Below are 22605 nucleotides of genomic sequence, written 5' to 3'. Positions count from 1 at the left end.
TAGTCAGTATCTCCATGTACCATATCCTTTTCCTTCAGTGAGGTCTCTACTACGTTCATCACTCTTATCATTCAGTAGGACTTTTGAACTTGAAGACTCTGTTCCTTCAGCTGTGTGAAATTTTCTTAAAGGTTATCTTGGACTATTGCCCCTGTTCCACTTTCTTTTTTTGCTCCTTTTGGAATTCCTCTTAAATAGGACTTGAGTTTCTGGATGTATCTTTCATATGTCAACTTTTCCCTAATGTTTTCCAAACTTTTTTCTCTGTATTGTTTTACTTTTTCCTGGCCAAGTGACATGTGGGACCCTGGCAACCCACTCCAGTATTCTTGCCTAGAGAGTCCCATGAACAGATGGAGCCTGGCAGGCTACAGTCCATAGGATCACAAAGAGGTGGAAATGACTGAAGCGACTTGGCATGCGTGCATGAGAGACCTTAGTTGCCCTACCAAGGATGGAACCACGCACCTGCAGCGGAAGTGCCAAATCCTAACCACGGAGAGAATGACTCAATTTTCTTTTGAAGTCCCTCCAACCCCTTCTTTAACCATTTTCTTTCTCTTAGTCAGTTCATTCTATTTCTTATCTATGAGTTCAACTATTTTTTTTCAGTGATCATAATCCAAAGTATTTCATGTTTAATGGAAGCATCATTTTGTAAAATGTATGATTTACTAATTGAAGTAATTTTAACATAATTTTGTGATATTTTTATTAGGCATTCTCTTTTCTATTTGTGAAATTGTGTTTCTCTTTTTCAGAGTATAGGTTTTCCTTAATGCTTGGCGGTTTTTGATTGTCACCTCACTTTTGGGTTGAAAATCTCTGTTTATGTATCTATGATATAGTTTCCGATGAGCTTCTTTTTACTGTTTGAAGGAGTAGAACATGTTGCCACATGGAGTATGTCAATGTTTTATAAATTTTTGGATTGTTGGTGCAATACATCCATCTTGGTTTTTCTAAGCTACCTGGAGCACTGTCATAAATGTCTATCCCCAGTGTTAACACTCTCTGCTCTAGCCTTGAGATTGTAGCCTACTGCTCAGCATAAGCAGAGGAAAAGGGACTGGTCAACTTTGAGATTTCCCCATTAATAATTCTGATAATCGTTAATCATTCACTGATTCCAAATTACTTAGAGTTCCACTGAATCACTTTTTAACTCTTCTGCTTATGGTTTTATCTTGGGGTGTTCCCCATTTTTTCCCTTCATCATATATAATTACATAGCCCTATCCACATATTATTATTAATATTATTATTAATTATTATTATTAATATGGTGCCAATTATTAAAATGATCTTCACAACCAAGATAATCATGATGGTACAGTCACTCACCTAGAGCCAAATATCCTGGAATGTGAGTAAAGTGGGCCTTAGAAAGCATCACTACAAACAAAGCTAGTGGAGGTGATGGCATTCCAGTTGAGCTATTTCAAATCCTGAAAGATGATGCTGTGAAAGTGCTGCACTCAATATGCCAGCAAATTTGGAAAACTCAGCAGTGGCCACAGGACTGGAAAAGGTCAGTTTTCATTCCAATCCCAAAGAAAGGCAATGCCAAAGAATGCTCAAACTACCACACAATTGCACTCATCTCACATGCTAGTAAAGTAATGCTCAAAATTCTCCAAGCCAGGCTTCAGCAATATGTGAACCATGAACTTCCTGATGTTCAAGCTGATTTTAGAAAAGGCAGAGGAACCAGAGATCAAATTGCCAACATCCGCTGGATCATGGAAAAAGCAAGAGAGTTCCAGAAAAACATCTATTTCTGCTTTATTGACTATGCCAAAGCCTTTGACTGTGTGGATCACAATAAACTGTGGAAAATTCTTCAAGAGATGGGAATACTGGACCACCTGACCTTCCTCTTGAGAAACCTACATGCAAGTCAGGAAGCAACAGTTAGAACTGGACATGGAACAACAGACTGGTTCCAAATAGGAAAAGGAGTACGTCAAGGCTGTATATTGTCACCCTGCTTATTTAACTTATATACAGAGTACATCATGAGAAATGCTGGACTGGAAGAAACACAAGCTGGAATCAAGATTGCCAGGAGAAATATCAGTAACCTCAGATATGCAGATGACACCACCCTTATGGCAGAAAGTGAAGAGAAACTAAAAAGCCTCTTGATGAAAGTGAAAGAGGAGAGTGAAAAAGTTGGCTTAAAGCTCAACATTCAGAAAATGAAGATCATGGCATCTGGTCCCATCACTTCACGGGAAATAGATGGGGAAACAGTGTCAGACTTTATTTTGGGGGGCTCCAAAATCACTGCAGATGGTGATTGCAGGCATGAAATTAAAAGACACTAACTCCTTGGAAGGAAAGTTATGACCAAACTAGATAGCATATTGAAAAGCAGAGACATTACTTTGCCAACAAAGGTTCATCTAGTCAAGGCTATGGTTTTTCCAGTGGTCATGTATGGATGTGAGAGTTGGACTGTGAAGCAGGCTGAGCACTGAAGAATTGATGCTTTTGAACTGTGGTGTTGGAGAAGACTCTTGAGAGTCCCTTGGATTGCAAGGAGATCCAACCAGTCCATTCTGAAGGAGATCAGCCCTGGGTGTTCTTTGGAAGGAATGATGTTAAAGCTGAAACTCCAGTACTTTGGCCACCTCATGCGAAGAGTTGAGTCATTGGGAAAGACTCTGATGCCAGGAGGGATTGGGGGCAGGAGGAAAAGGGGATGACAGAGGATGAGATGGCTGGATGGCATCACTGACTCGATGGACGTGAGTTTGAGTGAACTCCGGGAGATGGTGATGGACAGGGAGGCCTGGCGTGCTTCGATTCATGGGGTCGCAAAGAGTCGGACACGACTGAGCGACTGAACTGAACTGAACTGATTAAAATGATAATTTTAATCATTTGTCTACTCCTTTTTGCATTTCCTTCCTCATTGTCTCACCTGGCTCTTCGGTTTGGAATACTGCCTTTACTGGGACTTCAGGAAGACAGGTCCCAACCAGTACACCATAAATGGGTTACAGGTATGCTGGGAAGTCGAGTTTGATGCCTAGTGCCTCCTGGCAGAAGTAAAATATTTTACATCATTATGTTATTAACATGTTAATTTAAAAAATATTTTATGGTGTGAAAAAGATTGAAAACTACTACTCTAGAACAATGTGGAAAATAACCCCCTTCTTAAAAAAATTATAAAATAGTACATATGGTATCATACTGAACCTAGTGATTTATTTTTATCTCTGCTTATGTATCTTTTCTGCATTCTAATTGTGTTTGTGCTTTCTCCTCTGTCTTTCTACATCTCTTTTCTTTTCTTTTTTCTAAAATTATCTCTTGGGCAGAGTTGCCCAGGAGGTGCCAATTATTGGTCATTTCAAAGAAGTAGATTTTCCCCCCTTTAACTATACTAATTTTCTATAATTCATATCTTTATATGGTTTAGTGTACTTACTGTTTTTACTATATTATTGTCAGTATTTTCTAGGCCTTTTCATTGAATATTTTATTTTGTATCATTCTCATTTTAAAATTATTAGTGTTAAGGCTACAAATTTTTTTCAGCTTGCCACATGGAATAAATAGTTACATGCAATGCTTTCATTTGATGACAATGACTTATTTCTAATTATTCCATAAATTAGAGGCTATTTTTAAAACTCAGGTCATTTATGAGTTATGTTTATTTCCATGTGCTTAAAACTTTTGTTTTTCTTTCTGTTATCAATTTTTGGTTTTATTTTGGTGAAATGCTATAATCTATGATTTTTGTTTTTTTGAGCTTTATTGATATCTTTGTATATATGATATATGATCAACTAAAGCCTAATATGTGATCAGCTTATGTACGTGTGTTATAGGCATTTGAAGAGCATGTGTTTTCCCACTGGGATCTTAAGCACAGACACTCATACACATGCATTCACACATACATCTGATGTTTCCTGCTTCATCATAATGTCACAGTGTCCAAATGACTGCTTGATCATTTGCTTGCTGCCCCTTGCTGGCGCAGCAGGAGCTCAGATGCTTTTGTCTTGCTGTTGACCTTGACAGCCTCTCTGATCATCTTGTTAACTCCAGTGCCTCATCGGGGATCGCTTCTGTTGCAGACAGGCCTTGATTGCTGTTGGAACCTGAATGGTCTGGGGAGTTCAAAACAAAAATGGAGTCGGGTGGAGAGATTCTAGAAATGTTGGCTTGAATTGCTAAAGCTTGGTATTGATACTATTTGATAGGTCATGAGATATTAGGAGGAAAGAACAACCAAAAATAATACATCATTTATGACCATTATGGAAACCAGTCAGTTTACAGAAAAACTGATTCTAATAGTTTTTTTTTTTTTTAGTTGATTTTCTTGGGCTTCACAGGCATCATTGGCAAATAATGATAATTTAAAGCTTTTTTTCAGTACTCAGTCTCATAAGTTTGATGATGGCTAAAATTTCAGAGACTTTTCTAAGTCTCAAGGAATAAGAGAAGTCCAGCTGAGATCTAGGTTACAGCAGCAAGCACCCCTACCCATACCCCGACTCTGGCTGCTTCTAGTGCTCTGGCATCATGGAGAATTTGAACCAGTTTTGTGTTCTCAAGATATAGCCAGAGCTCAATAACTTACTTCCTAGGAGTTCATTTAAAGATGACATGATTGGGGAGATAGGTTACCTCGAACAAAGATTATTCTTTTTTTAATTTTTTTTTAAATTTTATTTTATTTTTAAACTTTACAATATTGTATTGGTTCTGCCATATATCGAAATGAATCCGCCACAGGCATACACGTGTTCCCCATCCTGAACCCTCCTCCCTCCTCTCTCCCCATACCATCCCTCTGGGTCGTCCCAGTGCACCAGCCCCAAGCATCCAGTATCGTGCATCGAACCTGGACTAGTGACTCATTTCATATATGATATTATACATATTTCAATGCCATTCTCCCAAATCATCTCACCCTCTCCCTCTCCCACAGAGTCCAAAAGACTGTTCTATACATCAGTGTCTCTTTTGCTGTCTCGTATACAGGGTTGTTGTTACCATCTTTCTAAATTCCATATATATGTATTAGTATACTGTATTGGTGTTTTTCTTTCTGGCTTACTTCACTCTGTATAATAGGCTCCAGTTTCATCCAACTCATTAGAACTGATTCAAATGTATTCTTTTTAATGGCTGAGTAATACTCCATTGTGTATATGTACCATAGCTTTCTTATCCATTCATCTGCTGATGGACATCTAGGTTGCTTCCATGTCCTGGCTATTATAAACCGTGCTGCAATTAACATTGGGGTACACGTGTCTCTTTCCCTTCTGGTTTCCTCAGTGTGTATGCCCAGCAGTGGGATTGCTGGATCATAAGGCAGTTCTGTTTCCAGTTTTTTAAGGAATCTCCACACTGTTCTCCATAGTGGCTGTACTAGTTTGCATTCCCACCAACAGTATAAGAGGGTTCCCTTTTCTCCACACCCTCTCCAGCATTTATTGCTTGTAGACTTTTGGATAACAGCCATTCTGACTAGCGTGAAATGGTACCTCATAGTGGTTTTGATTGGCATTTCTCTGATAATGAGTGATGTCGAGCATCTTTTCATGTGTTTGTTAGCCATCTGTATGTCTTCTTTGGAGAAATGTCGATTTAGTTCTTTGGCCCATTTTTTGATTGGGTCATTTATTTTTCTGGAATTGAGCTGTAGGAGTTGCTTGTATATTTTTGAGATTAGTTGTTTGTCTGTTGCTTCATTTGCTATTATTTTCTCCCATTCTGAAGGCTGTCTTTTCACCTTGCTTATAGTTTCCTTTAACAATGATTATTCTGATCAGGGAGAATTTCTTATCAAACCAACTCAGAGAAGATTGCAGCCCCTCCACGTTGGAGGAGGTCATCAAAAGGAATATGACCACAAGTTGACCCTGGACTAGAGACTTGGACCTTGGCAATTGGAAGTTCCTCATCCCCTCCCCTGGTGGCTAAGACAGTAAAGAATCTGCCTGCAATTTGGGAGACCTGGGTTTAGTGTTAGTAGCAGCAGCAGCAGTGATTATAGGTGGAGAAGACAATGGCACCCCACTCCAGTATTTTTGCCTGGAAAATTCCATGGACGGAGGAGCCTGGTGGGCTGCTGTCTATGGGGTGGCACAGAGTCAGACATGACTGAGCAACTTCACTTTCACTTTTCACTTTCATGCATTGGAGAAGGAAATGGTAACCCACTCCAGTGTTCTTGCCTGGAGAATCCCAGGGACGGGGAAGCCTGGTGGGCTGCCGTCTATGGGGTCGCACAGAGTCAGACACCACTGAAGCGACTTAGCAGTAGCAGCAGCACGAAGCAACAGTTAGAACTGGACATGGAATAACAGGCTGGTTCCAAATCAAGAAAGGAGTATGTCAAGGCTGTATATTGGCATCCTGCATAAAATAAGTCACTTATATGCAGAGTACATCATGAAAAATGCTGGGCTGGATGAAGCACAAGCTGGAATCAAGATTGCCATGGGAAATATCAATAACCTCAGATATGCAGATGACACCACCCTTATGGCAGAAAGTGAAGAACTAAAGAGCCTCTTGATGAAGGTGAAAGAAGAGTGGCAAAGTTGGCTTAAAATTCAACATTCAAAAAACTAAGATCATGGCAAATAGTTAGGGAAACAATGGAAACAGTGACAGACTTTATTTTTTGTGGGCTCCAAAATCACTGCAGATGGTGACTGCAGCCATGAAATTAAAAGACACTTGCTTCTTGGAAGAAAAGCTATGACCAATCTAGACAGCATATTAAAAAGTAGAGACATTACTTTGCCAACAAGGGTCCATCTAGTCCAAGCTGTGGCTTTTTCAGTAGTCAGGATGTGAGAGTTGGACGATAAAGAAAGCTGAGCACCGAAGAATTGATGCTTTTGAGCTGTGGTGTTGGAGAAGACTCTTGAGAGTTCATTGGACTGCAAGGAGATCCAACCAGTCCACCCTAAAAGAAATCAACCCTCAATATTCATTGGAAGGACTGTTGCTGAAGTTGAAGCTCCAATCCTTTGGCCACCTGATGTGAAGAACTGACTCACTGGGAAAGACCCTGACTCTGGGAAAGATTGAAGGCAGGAGGAGAAGGTGACAATAGAGGATGAGATGGTTGGATGGCATCACCAACTCGATGGACATGAGTTTGAGCAAGCTTTGGAAGTTGATGATGGACAGGGAAGACTGGCGTGCTGCACTCCATGGGGTCCCAAAGAGTGAGACACGACTGAGGGACTGAACTGAACTGAACTGAATGGTCTAGTGGTTTTCCCTACTTTCTTCAATTTAAGTCTGAATTTGGCTATAAGGAGTTCATGATCTGAGCCACAGTCAGCTCTCGGTCTTGTTTTTGCTGACTGTATAGAGCTTCTCCATCTTTGACTGCAAAGAATATAATCAATCTGATTTCAGTGTTGACTATCTGGTGATGTCCATGTGTAGTCTTCTCTTGTGTTGTTAGAAGAGAGTGTTTACTTTTTTTTGGTGGGATCCAACATTCTCTTGTTGATGGTTGTTCAGCAGTGAGTTGTGATTTTGGAGTGCTCGTAGGAGAAGATGAGCGCACATCCTTCTACTCCACCATCTTGTGTGCAACTGCTGAGTCAGACCTGCTTTTGAGGGTCTGAGTATCTCCCGCGGAGGTATAGCTCAGCAGTGGCCTGCTGCGGGGGCAGACTTGGGTCACATAGCATGTGGCCTAAGCCCTCTTGGAGGAGGTTGCCATTATCCCCACCATAAAGCTGGCAAGCAGATGACCCACAAACTGCAGAACAATTTTACCAAATAAATTCTTGCACTGTTAAGAAAATTCTAGGACCTACAACAGATTTTCCAACCTGGGGATCTGACAAAGGGACTGAGAAGACCCAGGGAATTTGACTTTGGAGGCCAGTGGGATTTGATTACAGAACTTACACAAGACTGGGGAAACAAGACTCGGAGGGCACAAACAAAACCTTGTGTGCACCAGAACCCAGGAGAAAGGAACATTGAGCCCACAAGAGACTGACCTAGACTTGCCTGTGAGTGTCCAGGAGTCTCCAGTGGAGGTGTGGGTCGGCAGTGGCCTGCTGTAGCGTCGTGAGTGCTGAGTGCGGCAGTGCATGCACAGGGCCTTTTGAAGGTCGCCATTATCTTCATTCCCTGGCGGCTCAGATGGTAAAGCGTCTGCCTGCAATGTGGGAGACCCGGGTTTAATTCCTGGGTTGGGAAGATCCCCTGGAGAAGGAAATGGCAATCCACTCCAGCACTCTTGCCTGGAAAATCCCATGGATGGAGGAGCCTGATAGGCTACAGTCCATGGGATCACAAAGAGTCGGACACGACTGAGCGACTTCACCTCACTTCACTTCATTATCTTCATTACCTCCACCATAGTTTGGTCTCAGGTCAAACAACAGGGAGGGAACACAGCCCTGCCCATCAACAGAAAATTGGATTAAAGATTTACTGAGCATGGCCCTGCCCATCAGAACAAGACCCAGTTTCCCCTACAGTCACTCTCTCCCATCAGGAAGCTTCCATAAGCCTCTTATCTTTATCCATCAGAGGGCAGACAGAAATGAAAACCATAGTCACAGAAAACTAATCAGACTGATCACATGGATCACAGCCTTGTCTAACTCAATGAAACTATGAGTCCTGCCATGTAGGGCCACCCAAGATGGTGGAGAGTTCTGACAAAACAGAGAAGGGAATGGCACACCACTTCAGTATTCTTGCCTTGAGAACCCCTTGCCTTGAGACACTGAAAGATGAACTCCCCAAATTGGTAGATGCCCAATATACTACTGAAGAACAGTAGAGAAATAACTCCAGAAAGAATGAAGAAATGGAGTCAAAGCAAAAACAATGCCCAGTTGTGGATGTGACTGGTGATGGAAGTAAAGTCTGATGCTGTGAAGAATAATGTTGCATGGGAACCTGGAATGTTAGGTCCATGAATCAAGGTAAATTGGAAGTGGTCAAACAGGAGATGGCAGGAGTGAACATCAATATTTTAGGAATCAGTGAACTAAAATAGACTGGAATGGGCAAATTTAATTCAGATAACCATTGTGTCTACTACTGTAGGCAAGAATCCCTTAGAAGAAATGGAGTAGCCCTCATAGTTAACAAGAGTCCAAAATGCAGTACTTGGGTGCAATCTCAAAATTTACTGAAGGATCTCGGTTCATTTCCAAGGCAAACCATTCAATATCACAGTAATCCAAGTCTATGCCCCAACCAGTAATGCTGAAGAAACTGAAGTTGAATGGTTCTATGAAGATCTACAAGACCTTCTAGAACTAACATCCAAAGATGTCCTTTTCATCTAGAGGACTAGAATGTGTTCTCATATTCTTGTTACATTGTCAGTTTTTATTATACATCTCTTCCTAGTTTCTTTTCAAGTTTAAATTTTTCCTTGATTAGATTTTCTAGAGGTGTTCTTATTTACTGAATTTTAAAATAAAAACCCAGCTTCTAGAATTATTTGTATATTCTATCATTTTCCTGTTTTCTAATGCTTTGTTTTCTTTTTTTAACCATAGCTTCTTATTTACACACTTATATATTTTGTTCCTTCTAAAACATTTTCAGTTAAATGTGCAATTTGTTTATTATTTTCTAGGTTTTTAAAATAATAGCTTTAATAATTATGCAGCTTTTTGGAGTACAGCTATGATCAGAGGGGACCCTTATTTCCTTATTTGTATTCATGATACAAATTTGATTTCACTGCAGTAAGGAGGCAGGAATGGAGTGTAAGTTTATATACATAAACTAGATACAACTTGTTTGGCTTATACATTTGTGGTAGAATTATTGTAACTATTGCTTTTTTATGTTCTCCATATTGAGATTCTATTTTATTTTATCTTCTTTATTTTACATTGGGTTTATTTTATTTTCTTCATATTATACTGACAGATCCTTTGAGATGATGAGATACATTAAAAAATCTATCATTTCAGCCTGCATCTATCTAGAGCACTTTAAATGCATGGTGGTTGCCATCATTGCTTTTACACCCTTAGTTCCACCTCTTGCAGAAACTATACTTTTAATTTTCAAATATTCAGAACATGTACTAAAATAAATCTATTCTCTGCACATAAATAATACACAGAGGTTTTCCCTGCATTTCAAAAATAACTAGTGTGTACTTACTTACCTTTGTCTCAGTGTCTGCCTCTGGGGAAACCCAATCTTCTCTTTATACAGACTAATGGTACAATACAGAGTGAGGTTCTCTTTTCATTATGAAAAAGTTCACAATGATCCAAAAGTGGACAGAATGTGGTAATGAACTTCTATGTACCCAACCCCCAGCTTCAACAATTAGCAAGTTCATTAGCATGAACACCTCTGGGGAAAATATGTAGGATCAAAATATATAAAACAAAATAAAAAATAGGAAAGCTTTCAGAATAGTGATGAGAGATTTTAGTATAATATTTGACTCATAAGTTGCTGCTAAGTGGCTTCAATAATGTCTGACTCTGTGCGACCCCATAGACGGCAGCCCACCAGGCTTCTCCGTCCATGGGATTCTCCAGGCAAGAACGCTGGAGTGGGTTGCCATTTCCTTCTCCAATGCATGGAAGTGAAAAGTGAAAGTGAAGTCGCTCAGTCATGTCCGACTCTTAGCGACCCCATGGACTGCAGCCCACCAGGCTCCTTCATCCATGGGATTTTCCAGGCAAGAGTACTGGAGTGGGGTGCCATTGCCTTAAGCCAAATAAAGATATAAGTATATTTGAATAATTTAACATTTTTTCCTTCAATACTTTTATAAAAATATTTGCCATTTAAATACATAATGCACTTCCTTTTAAATGTTTTCTGAGAATTGATAATGTAATAGCTATATAGAATATGTAATTAATTCCATGAAGTAGAAGTGTGACCCATAATACACTCTGACTATAATTCAATAAAGCCAGATTTATTGATATAATGTTAATTAAAAACAATCTAACCACTTGGAACTGGTAAAAAGATTTTTATGATTTATTGTTGGGTCACCATGAAAATAAAAATTCCAGTAAACTTTTTTATAATGATTATCTATGATAGAAATACAAATAAATGTTCATGACCTGAAGCCAAAAAATATTATCAGAAAAAGAATTTGTAGCCATATTTAATAGACATTGGTTATTCTTTTTTGACCTTTTAGCTTCCAAATCCCCTTCCAGTACTTTGGAAATTCTGGTCTTTTGCATTCTAGTGGGAAGAAGAATACATCTTCCATTACAGAGGTGGGAAATACCAGGTATTTTTGTAACTTTCTATGCAGTTAGAGCCCAGACACACATCTGTATTCCATCAATCAAACATACCTACTGCAAACTTTGCACAAGGAGCTCTTAAGACAAAGACACAGTGCAGCACAGGATTCACTCGCTGCTAGTGGCGCTGGTTGCGGCAGGGTCTAGTAGACAGCACAGACTTCTGAGGGATCTGCTCCACTGCAGATGACCACATGATTCCTTCTGCATCTTCCTTCACCTCTTCTCTTGGAACAATGGGCTTGATTTTGTGGGCCCCTGAACTGATGTGAAAAGCCAGCTCATTGGAAAGGACACTGATGCTAAAGAAGATTGAAGGCAAAAGGAAAAGGGGGTGGCAGAAGATGAGCTGGTTAGATAGCATCCCTAACCCAATGGACATGAATTTGAGCAAACTCCAGAAGATAGTGGAAGACAGAGGAACCTGGTAGGCTACAGTCCATGGGATTGCAAAGAGTCAGACACAACTTAGTGATTAAACAACAACAAACAAAGGTCATCCCTTCCTGTGACATGGTTTGATAAAATGAGTTAGTGCAAATGACCTGAGTCAGACCACATTGGGAACTGAAGTTAAACCAGTGGGGTAATGAAAAGGCCATGTGGCATCATGCCACTGATCATTATGAAGATGTGGATATTATTAATATAGAAAAGAAGAAAAAGTAAAAGCCATGAATATGTGATAGATATACAAGGTAGATGGAAAAATAAATGAGTCAGTGGTGAGAGGAGGTGTCTTGGATGTGTAACAGCTAACTAGCTGAATCATGCAATGGTACCCACATACTCACTTACTGGACACCTTTTTGCTCAAAACTTTCCAGTGGTTTCCGAACTCACTCAGAATCATTACCATGCCTCCAAGCCATACATGCTCCGATCTCTGCTATGTCTCTGTCTCATTTCCCATCGCTATCTTGCTTATATAACTCCGCTTAACCATGTCTGCATCCTTGTTGTTCCTCCAGTATACCACGAATGCTCTGCCTCTGGGTCCATGTACTTTCTCTTTCCCCACTGCTTGGAGAATTTTATTCAGATGTGCTCCTGGTTCACTTTCTTCAGGTTTCTCTTCAGACACAACCTTTTCAGAGAGGCCTTACCTGACCATCCTAGCTAAAAAAGCTGCTTGAACCTCACCATTTTCTGTCCTCTTATCCTATTTTATTTTTCTTCTTAGTCCTTATAACCATGTATTTATTTGTTTATTGTTTGCCATCCTCCACCCCCCCCCCCACAATTAGGAGACAAAGTCCAAGAGATCTTTGTTGATTTTGGAGGGGCAAGGGAGCTGAAATAGAATGGTGTCTGGAATATGCTGCTGCTGCTGCTGCTAAGTCGCTTCAGTTGTGTCCGACTCTGTGTGACCCCATAGACGGCAGCCCACCAGGCTCCCCCGTCCCTGGGATTCTCCAGGCAAGAACACTGGAGTGGGTTGCCATTTCCTTCTCCAATGCATGAAAGTGAAATGTGAAAGTGAAGTTGCTCAGTCGTGTCCTACTCTTTGCGACCCCATGGACTGCAGCCTACCAGGCTCCTCCGTCCATAGGATTTTCCAGGCAAGAGTACTGGAATGGGGTGCCATTGCTTTCTCTGCCTGGAATATAGGAGGGATTCAAATATTTGTCAAATGAGTAAATAGACTTAAAATAGATTAATTATAAGATGTTCATATTCCTCTTTCCAGGCAGCTGATCTCTTCCCTGACTCTCATCATGTTTATAGAATGTTCTCATTAGCAAGGCTTCCTGCTCCCAGGTAAAATATTGAAAATTTAATATTATTAGAGGATTTTTTTTAAAAACGCATTTTCATTCTGATATTAACGGTCCAGTAGAGAGAGATGGTGACTTCAGCCATGAAATTAAAAGACGCTTACTCCTTGGAAGGAAAGTTATGTCCAACCTAGATAGCATATTCAAAAGCAGAGACATTATTTTGCCAACAAAGGTCCGTCTAGTCAAGGCTGTGGTTTTTCCTGTGGTCATGTACAGATGTGAGAGTTGGACTGTGAAGAAGGCTGAGTGCTGAAGAATTGATGCTTTTGAACTGTGGTGTTGGAGAAGACTCTTGAGAGTCCCTTGGATTGCAAGGAGATCCAACCAGTCCATTCTGAAGGAGATCAGCCCTGGGATTTCTTTGGAAGGAATGATGCTCAAGCTGAAACTCCAGTACTTTGGCCACCTCATGTGAAGAGTTGACTCATTGGAAAAGACTCTGATGCTGGGAGGGGTTGGGGGCAGGAGGAGAAGGGGATGACAGAGGATGAGATGGACGGAGGATGAGTCGGTCCGTCACTGGCTCGATGGACGTGAGTTTGAGTGAACTACGGGAGTTGGTGATGGACAGGGAGGCCTGGTGTGCTGCGATTCATGGGGTCGCAAAGAGTCAGACACGACTGAGCGAGTGAACTGAACTGAACTGAACTGAAGGCAAATGGCAGTTCTTGAGGCCTGTGAGTTATTCCCAAACTGTTTTGCTCAAAATGTAAATTGCTATATTCTTTTTGGAAAATAATGTAAGTATGTGTAAAAGATCCTTTCAAAATAGCTGCACATCTTAACCTCAAAACTTTATTTCTAGGAACCCAAACTAAGGATAAAAGTCAGAAATTATTTATGAGGATCTGTACCCTACAATGTTATTAATAACAGTGGAAGAGATGGAAATGAACTAAGTGAATTATAATAAATGGTATATGAAAAAATTTTTAATCTACATAATGAATAGATAATGCAGTCATTTAGAATTATTTTCATGATTTGATAGAATCCACGGACTGTATAGTCCATGGGGTTGCAGAGTTGGAATGAGGTTTGTGACATTGTACAGGAGACAGGGATCAAGACCATCCCCATGGAGCATTTTGTTCTTTGGCCCTGAAGGCCACATGAGTTATAGTTTAACTCCCCATATATTCTTTCATTCACGGCTGAAAGTATAATAAAGCCGGCTTGGATTCCGTTTCTGAACCTTCACCTTGGAGCAGTGTTGGTCCCCTGATCCTCGCTTTTCTCTGAATTCTTATGTCTTGTTTCTCATTCTCTCGCCGTATCGCGCTTTCAGAAACCCTGCTTGTCAAGCCTGTCTCGACAAGTGGTGCCGAAACAGGGACCCGAAAGTAAATCCAGCCTGCGAAGCTAGCGCCTAGCCGCGGAGAATGCAGGGAAATCTGGCCAGCTAGGCGGAAGAGGAAAGTACTTGGCCAAGAGCATCATGCACCCTTGGGTAGCCATCCTGGGCCTCCTACTTCTTCTGACAGATGGTGTAACCTCTTACTCTCAAGTGACTGGAAGAACCGGTGAGTCTGTCAGGCTACTCTGCTTATATACTGGAGAAATCACAACCGCATGCTGGGGCCGAGGGGAATGTTCTTGGTGGAGCTGCAGAGAAGACATTATCCAGACTGATGGATGCAAAGTCACTTTTCAGAAGGACAGACGTTATCAACTAAGAGGATATATTGGTGAAAGGAATTTGACCTTGACCATAGAGAATGCTGACCCATCTGATAGTGGCTTGTATTGCTGCCGTATTGAGAAAAAAGGGTGGTTCAATGATATAAAAATCATTCAAGAGTTGAGTATAAGAGATTCCTCAGGAGACAAGTAATGTAGTCTGCTATTCCCATCTCTTCAAGAATATTCCACAGTTTGTTGTGATCCACAGTTAAAGGCTTTCACATGGTCGATGAAGTATAAGTACATGTTTTTTTAATTCTCTTGCTTTTTCTTTTTTTTTAATTTAATTTTATTTTTAAACTTTACATAATTGTATTAGTTTTGCCAAATATCAAAATGAATCCGCCACATCTAGCATAAGTTGGCAATTTGATCTCTGGTTCCTCTGCCATTTCTGAATCCAGCCTGTACATTTGGAAGTTCTCTGTTCATGTACTGCTAAAGCCTAGCTTGAAGGATTTCATTAAAATCTTGTTATCATGTGAAATGAGTGCAGTTGTACAGTTATTTGAACATTCTTTGGCATTGCCTTTCTTTGGAATTGGAAGCTGAGAAGTCCCATAATCTGCCCTTCAAGCAGGAGAACCAGGACACCTAGTGATATAATTTATTCCAAATCTAAACTTCTGAAAATTAGGGGTGGGGAGGGCAGTACATCCTAATTTGAGTCCAAAAACCTGAGAGCCAGGAGTCAGATATCTATTAGAAGGAAAAAAATGGGTGTCTCAGTTCAAGAAAAGAGAGTAAAATGTGCCCTGACTCTGCTTTTTTGTTCTATTAGGTGGATTGGATAATGCTCACCTGCACTGGTTGGGATCATGGGTTGGATGATGCTCGCTTGCATTGGTGAGGGATGTCTTCTTCACTCTATGGATTCAAATTTTAATCACTTCCAGAGATACCCTCACAGATATGTATGGAAATAATATTTTACCATCTATCTGGGCATCCCCATTCAAGTTGATTTGTAAAATTAAGCATCTCACACAGCTAGTGAACAGTTGGGCTGAGGTTGGATTCCAGTTTTTCTGTTCCCTTCCTTCTTTTCCTCCTCCTGTTTCATTCTTGCACACAAAAAAACTATTAAATTGAATTTTAGGAGAACTTGACAGAAAGAAGTAGAGGTGAGCTTGAAGTTAATGACCTTTAGGTAAATATTTCTTTGAGTGTATAATGAGGATAATAATGTACCTTTCTTGTAGCTCCGTTGCACAGAATCCATAAGACATGTATAAAGCACTTTGACCAATGTCTATTTAATACTAGGGTGTGAGTTACCTATGATGTGCATGCATGCTCAGTCATGTCTGACTCTTTGTGACCCCATGGACTGTAGCCCACCAGGCTCCTCTTCCCCATGGAGTTTTCCAGACAAGAATACTGGAGTGGCTTGCCATTTCTTAACTCCAAGGGATTTTTTCTGACCCAGGAACTGAACCTGCATCTCCCAAGTCTCCTGCATTAGCAGGTATATTCTTTACCACTGAGTCACCTGGCAAGCCCTGATAACCATCATGATGCCAATATAAAAACCTAATAAAGTTCAAACATCAGATTTATTATTTTTGTCAAAATATAAACCTTGAAAGTCAGGGACTGTGTCTTAGTCATAGAGGCTTCCCGGTATCAAACACAATGTCTAAAACTTGATCACTATTTGTTAAAAATTGTTGAATGTTAAAAAATAAATAAATAAAATGAGGTGAAACATTAAAAAAAAAAAAAAAGACCATCCCCATGGAAAAGAAATGCAAAAAAGCAAAATGGCTGTCTGGGGAGGCCTTACAAATAGCTGTGAAAAGAAGAGAAGCAAAAAGCAAAGGAGAAAAGGAAAGATATAAGCATCTGAATGCAGAGTTCCAAAGAATAGCAAGAAGAGATAAGAAAGCCTTCCTCAGTGCTCAATGCAAAGAAATAGAGGAAAACAACAGAATCGGAAAGACTAGAGATCTCTTCAAGAGAATTAGAGCTACCAGGGGGACATTTCATGCAAAGATGGGCTCGATAAAGGACAGAAATGGTATGGACCTAAGAGAAGCAGAAGATATTAAGAAGAGGTGGCAAGAATACACAGAAGAACTGTACAAAAAAGATCTTCATGACCCAGATAATCACGATGGTTGTGATCACTGACCTAGAGCCAGACATGACCTAGAGCCAGACAAAAAAGATCTTCACGACCCAGATAATCACGATGGTGTGATCACTGGCCTAGAGCCAGACATGTGAAGTCAAATGGGCCTTAGAAAGCATCACTATGAACAAAGCTAGTGGAGGTGATGGCATTCCAGTTGAGCTATTTCAAATCCTGAAAGATGATGCTGTGAAAGTGCTGCACTCAATATGCCAGCAAATTTGGAAAACTCAGCAGTGGCCACAGGACTGGAAAAGATCAGTTTTCATTCCAATCCCAAAGAAAGGCAATGCTAAAGAATGCTCAAACTACCGCACAATTGCACTCATCTCACATGCTAGTAAAGTAATGCTCAAAATTCTCCAAGCCAGGCTTCAGCAATATGTGAACCGTGAACTTCCTGATGTTCAAGCTGGTTTTAGAAAAGGCAGAGGAACCAGAGATCAAATTGCCAATATCCGCTGGATCCTGGAGAAAGCAAGAGAGTTCCAGAAAAACATCTATTTCTGCTTTATTGACTATGCCAAGGCCTTTGACTGTGTGGATCACAAGAAACTGTGGAAAATTCTGAAAGAGATGGGAATACCAGACCACCTGACCTGCCTCTTGAGAAACCTATATGCAGGTCAGGAAGCAACAGTTAGAACTGGACATGGAACAACAGACTGGTTCCAGATAAGAAAGGGAGTACATCAGGGCTGTATCTTATCATCCTGCTTATTTAACTTATATGCAGAGTACATCATGAGAAACACTGGACTGGAAGAAACACAAGCTGGAATCAAGATTGCCAGGAGAAATATCAATAACCTCAGATATGCAGATAACACCACCCTTATGGCAGAAAGTGAAGAGGAACTAAAAAGCCTCTTGATGAAAGTGAAAGAGGAGAGTGAAAAAGTTGGCTTAAAACTCAACATTCAGAAAATGAAGATCATGGCATCCGGTCCCATCACTTCATGGGAAATAGATGGGGAAACAGTGGAAACAGTGTCAGACTTTATGTTTTTGGGCTCCAAAATCATTGCAGATGGTGACTGCAGCCATGAAATTAAAAGACGCTTACTCCTTGGAAGGAAAGTTATGACCAACCTAGATAGTATATTGAAAGTCAGGGACATTACTTTGCCAACAAAGGTCCGTCTAGTCAAGGCTATGGTTTTTCCTGTGGTCATGTATGGATGTGAGAGTTGGACTGTGAAGAAGGCTGAGCACTGAAGAATTGATGCTTTTGAACTGTGGTGTTGGAGAAGACTCTTGAGAGTCCCTTGGACTGCAAGGAGATCCAACCAGTTCATTCTGAAGGAGATCAGCCATGGGATTTCTTTGGAAGGAATGATGCTCAAGCTGAAACTCCAGTACTTTGGCCACCTCATGTGAAGAGTTGACTCATTGGAAAAGACTCTGATGCTGGGAGGGATTGGCGGCAGGAGGAGAAGGGGACGACAGAGGATGAGATGGCTGGATGGAATCACTGAGTTGATGGACGTAAGTCTGAGTGAACTCCAGGAGTTGGTGATGGACAGGGAGGCCTGGCGTGCTGCGATTCATGGGGTCGCAAAGAGTTGGACATGACTGAGCGACTGAACTGAACTGAGCAACTTTCACAAGATAATGTAAAGTAATATAGCAGGATATAAAAGAGTACATAAATTTATATGTCACCTAATCTGTGCTTAGAGCTGACAGTCACTTCCTCTGATTAAAACTGAGCCCCTCCTCTAGGACTATAGCACTGCTTGGTCTTCCTGAATTTCTCAATAGATATAAAAGTAGAAAACTATACTAAATATAAATAAATGAATAAATATGTTATTCTTATCCTGAAACACATCACAGAGTCTCAGACTTAGACAAAACTGCTCCATGCATGTCATATCTGTAGAGAGAATGGTTGATTATGTCTTTGAGATGCTTTCTTACTTTCTGTGAGTCACTCACTCAAAAGTGAATTTTATGTGAACCACACAGTCAATATCTTAAATTAGACTATTCCTAACATGTACTACTAATTTTATAAAACTCCTTTCAGCTGGTTTTATCTAATGTTGTATGAGAAATGTAAATTTAATTTTATTTATGTTATATACATATTTTAGAAAAGAAATGGAAGGAATGAATCAATATTATTTGCAATGGGTTCTTCTGGCCTGATGAGATTAGAGGTCACTTATATTATTTAAAATACTTTCTGATATTTTCAAGCATTCTCTAATGAGCATGGTTAACTATTATGAGATAGAACTTTGAGAAATATAGAAAAGGAATTCAGAGTAACTGAGGGGCTTGGGTGTGGTAAAGCCAAGAAGAAAGAGGAAAGGCATTCTTTAGCCTCTGTCACTACACAATCCCTGCTTGTCATTTTTGTCCCACTCACAGTGAGTTTGGGTCATTTCTCTTCTTTACTCTCTGTTTTGGTTTTCCTTTCTCTCTTCTTTCCTTTTTCTTTGATTCTTTTTTCTTTTCACTTGCACTGTAATGTTTTCTTTTCATGCCACTCGCCCCACCCTCCTTCATTCCATTCCATTTTCTGGCTGTGAAGAGCCTCAGTGAGTGAGAAAAAAAAGAAGCCCATGCACTAAATTGCTTGGTCTCGTATTCTATAATCTGCCAAATTGAAGTGGCCACACTTACATGGAGAGTGGGCGTTTTTTAAAATGCTTATCATGTGCCAGGTGCTGCTGGAAGTGCTTTATACATACTGTCTCATTTATCCTCAGTCGAAGTTGGTACTATCACTGACCCTATTTTATGAAATATATAGGAGTTTGCTCAAACTCATGTCCATTGAGTTGGTGATGCCATCCAACCATATCTTCCTCTGTTGCCCCTTTCTCCTCCTGCCTTCAATCTTTCTTAGCATCAGGGTCTTTTCCAATGAGTTGGCTCTTCGCATCAGGTACCAAATTATTGGAGATTTAGCTCCAATCTTTCCAATGAATATTCAGGACTGATTTCCTTTAGGATTAACTGGTTTGAGCTCCTCGAAGTCCAAGGGGCTCTCAAGAGTCTTCTCCAGCACCACAATTTGAAAACATCAATTCTTGGGCCCTCTAGCCTTTTTTATTGTCCATCTCTCACCTCCATACATGACAACTGGAAAAACCATAGCTTGGACTGTACATACCTTTGTTGGCAAAGTGATATCTCTGCTTTTTAATATGCTGTCTAGGTTTGTCATAGCTTTCCTTCCAAGGAGCAAGTGTTTTTAAATTTCATGGCTAGAGTCACCATTCACAGTGATTTTAGAGCCCAAGAAAATAAAACCTGTTACTGCTTCCACTTTTCCCCCTTCTATTTGCTGTGAAGTGATGGGACTATGACAGTAAAAGACACCTAACAACCATTTTCAACATAGGTGTTGGTTGCAATGGAGGAAGCCTGTGAAAGAGACAATAGCAATTTCCTTTGAGCATGGCCTAAAATTTTTGTTTTTGTATTACTTCTAGGTTTGTAATTTTAGGCTAAGTGAAAAAGGTACACAAATAAAATCATCTATGGAAAGCAGAAATAATATGTAACTTATATAGAGTTTACAAAGGCTGAAAAGCCTAGACTAAGCTATAACCATAATTCTCAGTTTTTTCAAGGGGGTACATGTGCTGTAAACTTTCCTAATAATATCCTTGTAATTTTCTCAATAGCAGGATTAGTATTAAATCCCCAGGGAAAGTTGCAAGAACCCATTTTCTCAAGTTATTTAAAACTCAGACTCCATAAACTGCCCCCGTTTATACCACAGTATAAACCTGGTGACAAAACATGCAAGTAAGTGACTTCTGGCTGCAAAGCCGCAGATGGTTTTGAAAAGTTATTTTAAAATGATAATCCACATGTGTTAAATTTGTCTTAAGAAAGTTTAAAAAATTGGACTTGAGATCATCAAAGGGCATGTGTAATACATCTAACTGGTTTAGTTCAACTTGAATTTTAAATCAATATTTAAAAATCAATTTTTTTTTATTATATGCTTGAATTCTGCAGTTTTTTTAAAGGTATTATCATTGGGAACATTATTTTTTAGAGGCTCTTAATTAAAATGGTTCTTCTTAGTTATTTTTTTTTTGCAGGGGTTTCTGAATTATTTCTTCCTCTTTTACTAATCAAGTAAATGTAAGATTTTAGAGCCTGTTCCCTCTTTTTTAAATTCTTATTCCAGAATTTTAGCAATTATTAAGTCCTCATATATCACATCTCAAAAACTGGTTTTCACTACAAAACTGAGAGGTTCAGATAGGATTTGAACTGTCAAAAAAATTGGGTCCATTCTAATGATTTTTCAATCATGCCAGTAATCTGAGCCTGTAGTTTAAGAATATAGAGAATATGGAAGTAAAAGGAATTATGGGGCTCAGACATCTACTCTGATGCAAATGATCTACCAGCATGGCCCCTGGGAAGAGAGCTACCGCTTGTCCTTGGGAGCCTGTAAGTGTGTGTTGTTTGGAAGAGAATATGTAAAGTCATCAGGCGCCTACAGATGTGCTTTATTCTGCTCCTTGTTACATTTTTGAACCTGAGGACAACTTGGACAAAAGCAAGTTAGGCCTCGTGCTGATGGCAGACTGAGTGTGAATAGCCTTGCTGTGCTAGGGTAACTCTTGTGAACAGTTGACATCCAGGCCAGCTTGTCCTTGACTCTCCTGCTAATCCCAGCTCTGGGCTTCCCAGTGGTGAGAGCAGTGGGGAAGCAGTTCAGTCCTGGTGGGCATAGGAACAGTAGGTTACAGCCCACTACAGCACCTCTGAGAAGCAGTTTGGCCTCCAAACCCAGCTCCATCACTGAGACACCCAGCATGAACTAGAAGGCTTTTGTGCTACATCCAGTCCCCGCTCCAATAACATGCCAGCCAGATCACTGTATTTCTCTCTTTTTTTTTTTCTTAAAAGGAAAGTGAAAAACAAAATTGGTGGAGAAAGCTATAGAACATCTCAGCAGTGCCTCAGATCTTGCAGCAGCGCCTGCACCTCTGTAAGTAACAGCAGATGACCCATCTCCTCTCCATGGGTGAATCTGACCTCCACCGTTTGCACATTATGTGATCTAGGATATGTCGCTTAGTTTTTCTAGGTTCTGCTTTACTTTTCTATTTTATGGTTAATCATAGTAGCATCTGTTATTGTGATGATGATGTAAAATACTCCCATGTAAACAAATCACTTTGCATATATCTCCTGCAGTGCCTGAAGGGGAGCAGAGTCCAATGTATGTTCGGTACAGGGACTAAGACCTGTGAAGGGGACTAGCTTTTTTGGGCTGATATTACAGGATATTCTGAGCAGACTTCTTGGTGCATTCTTTATGTTACCTAAGTCCAATCTGAGATAAAGAAATTAAATACGTTGGTGGCAAGTCCAGACAGGAAAGGCAGAGATTTATGAGTTTCTAGGCATCAGCTGAATTCTGACAACCAGAGAAATTAGTGCAAGAGGACTTGACTTCTTTCTTTTTCTTGAGACCTGGAAGTCAGGCAAGACTTCTTTGAAAAAGTGGCATTTAAGTTCCTGTGCAAAACAAGAGAACTCCTGGGCAGAGGAAAATATGAAGTAACATGTAGCTAGTTGGCAGGAAAAGAAGTCTCATGATTCCTATTTTAATGCTTCTTCTATTGCATCACACTGCCTCCATTAGAGCCTTCTTGGAATCACCAGAAAATATTTTGGATAGAGCACTGATATAACTGACTATAACAAGGATCACATGAAATCACATTTACCCATTTAA

Source organism: Bubalus bubalis, chromosome 16, assembly GCF_019923935.1.
Source record: "Bubalus bubalis isolate 160015118507 breed Murrah chromosome 16, NDDB_SH_1, whole genome shotgun sequence".
NCBI lineage: Eukaryota > Metazoa > Chordata > Mammalia > Artiodactyla > Bovidae > Bubalus > Bubalus bubalis.
Note: the sequence above shows the minus strand (reverse complement) of the source record.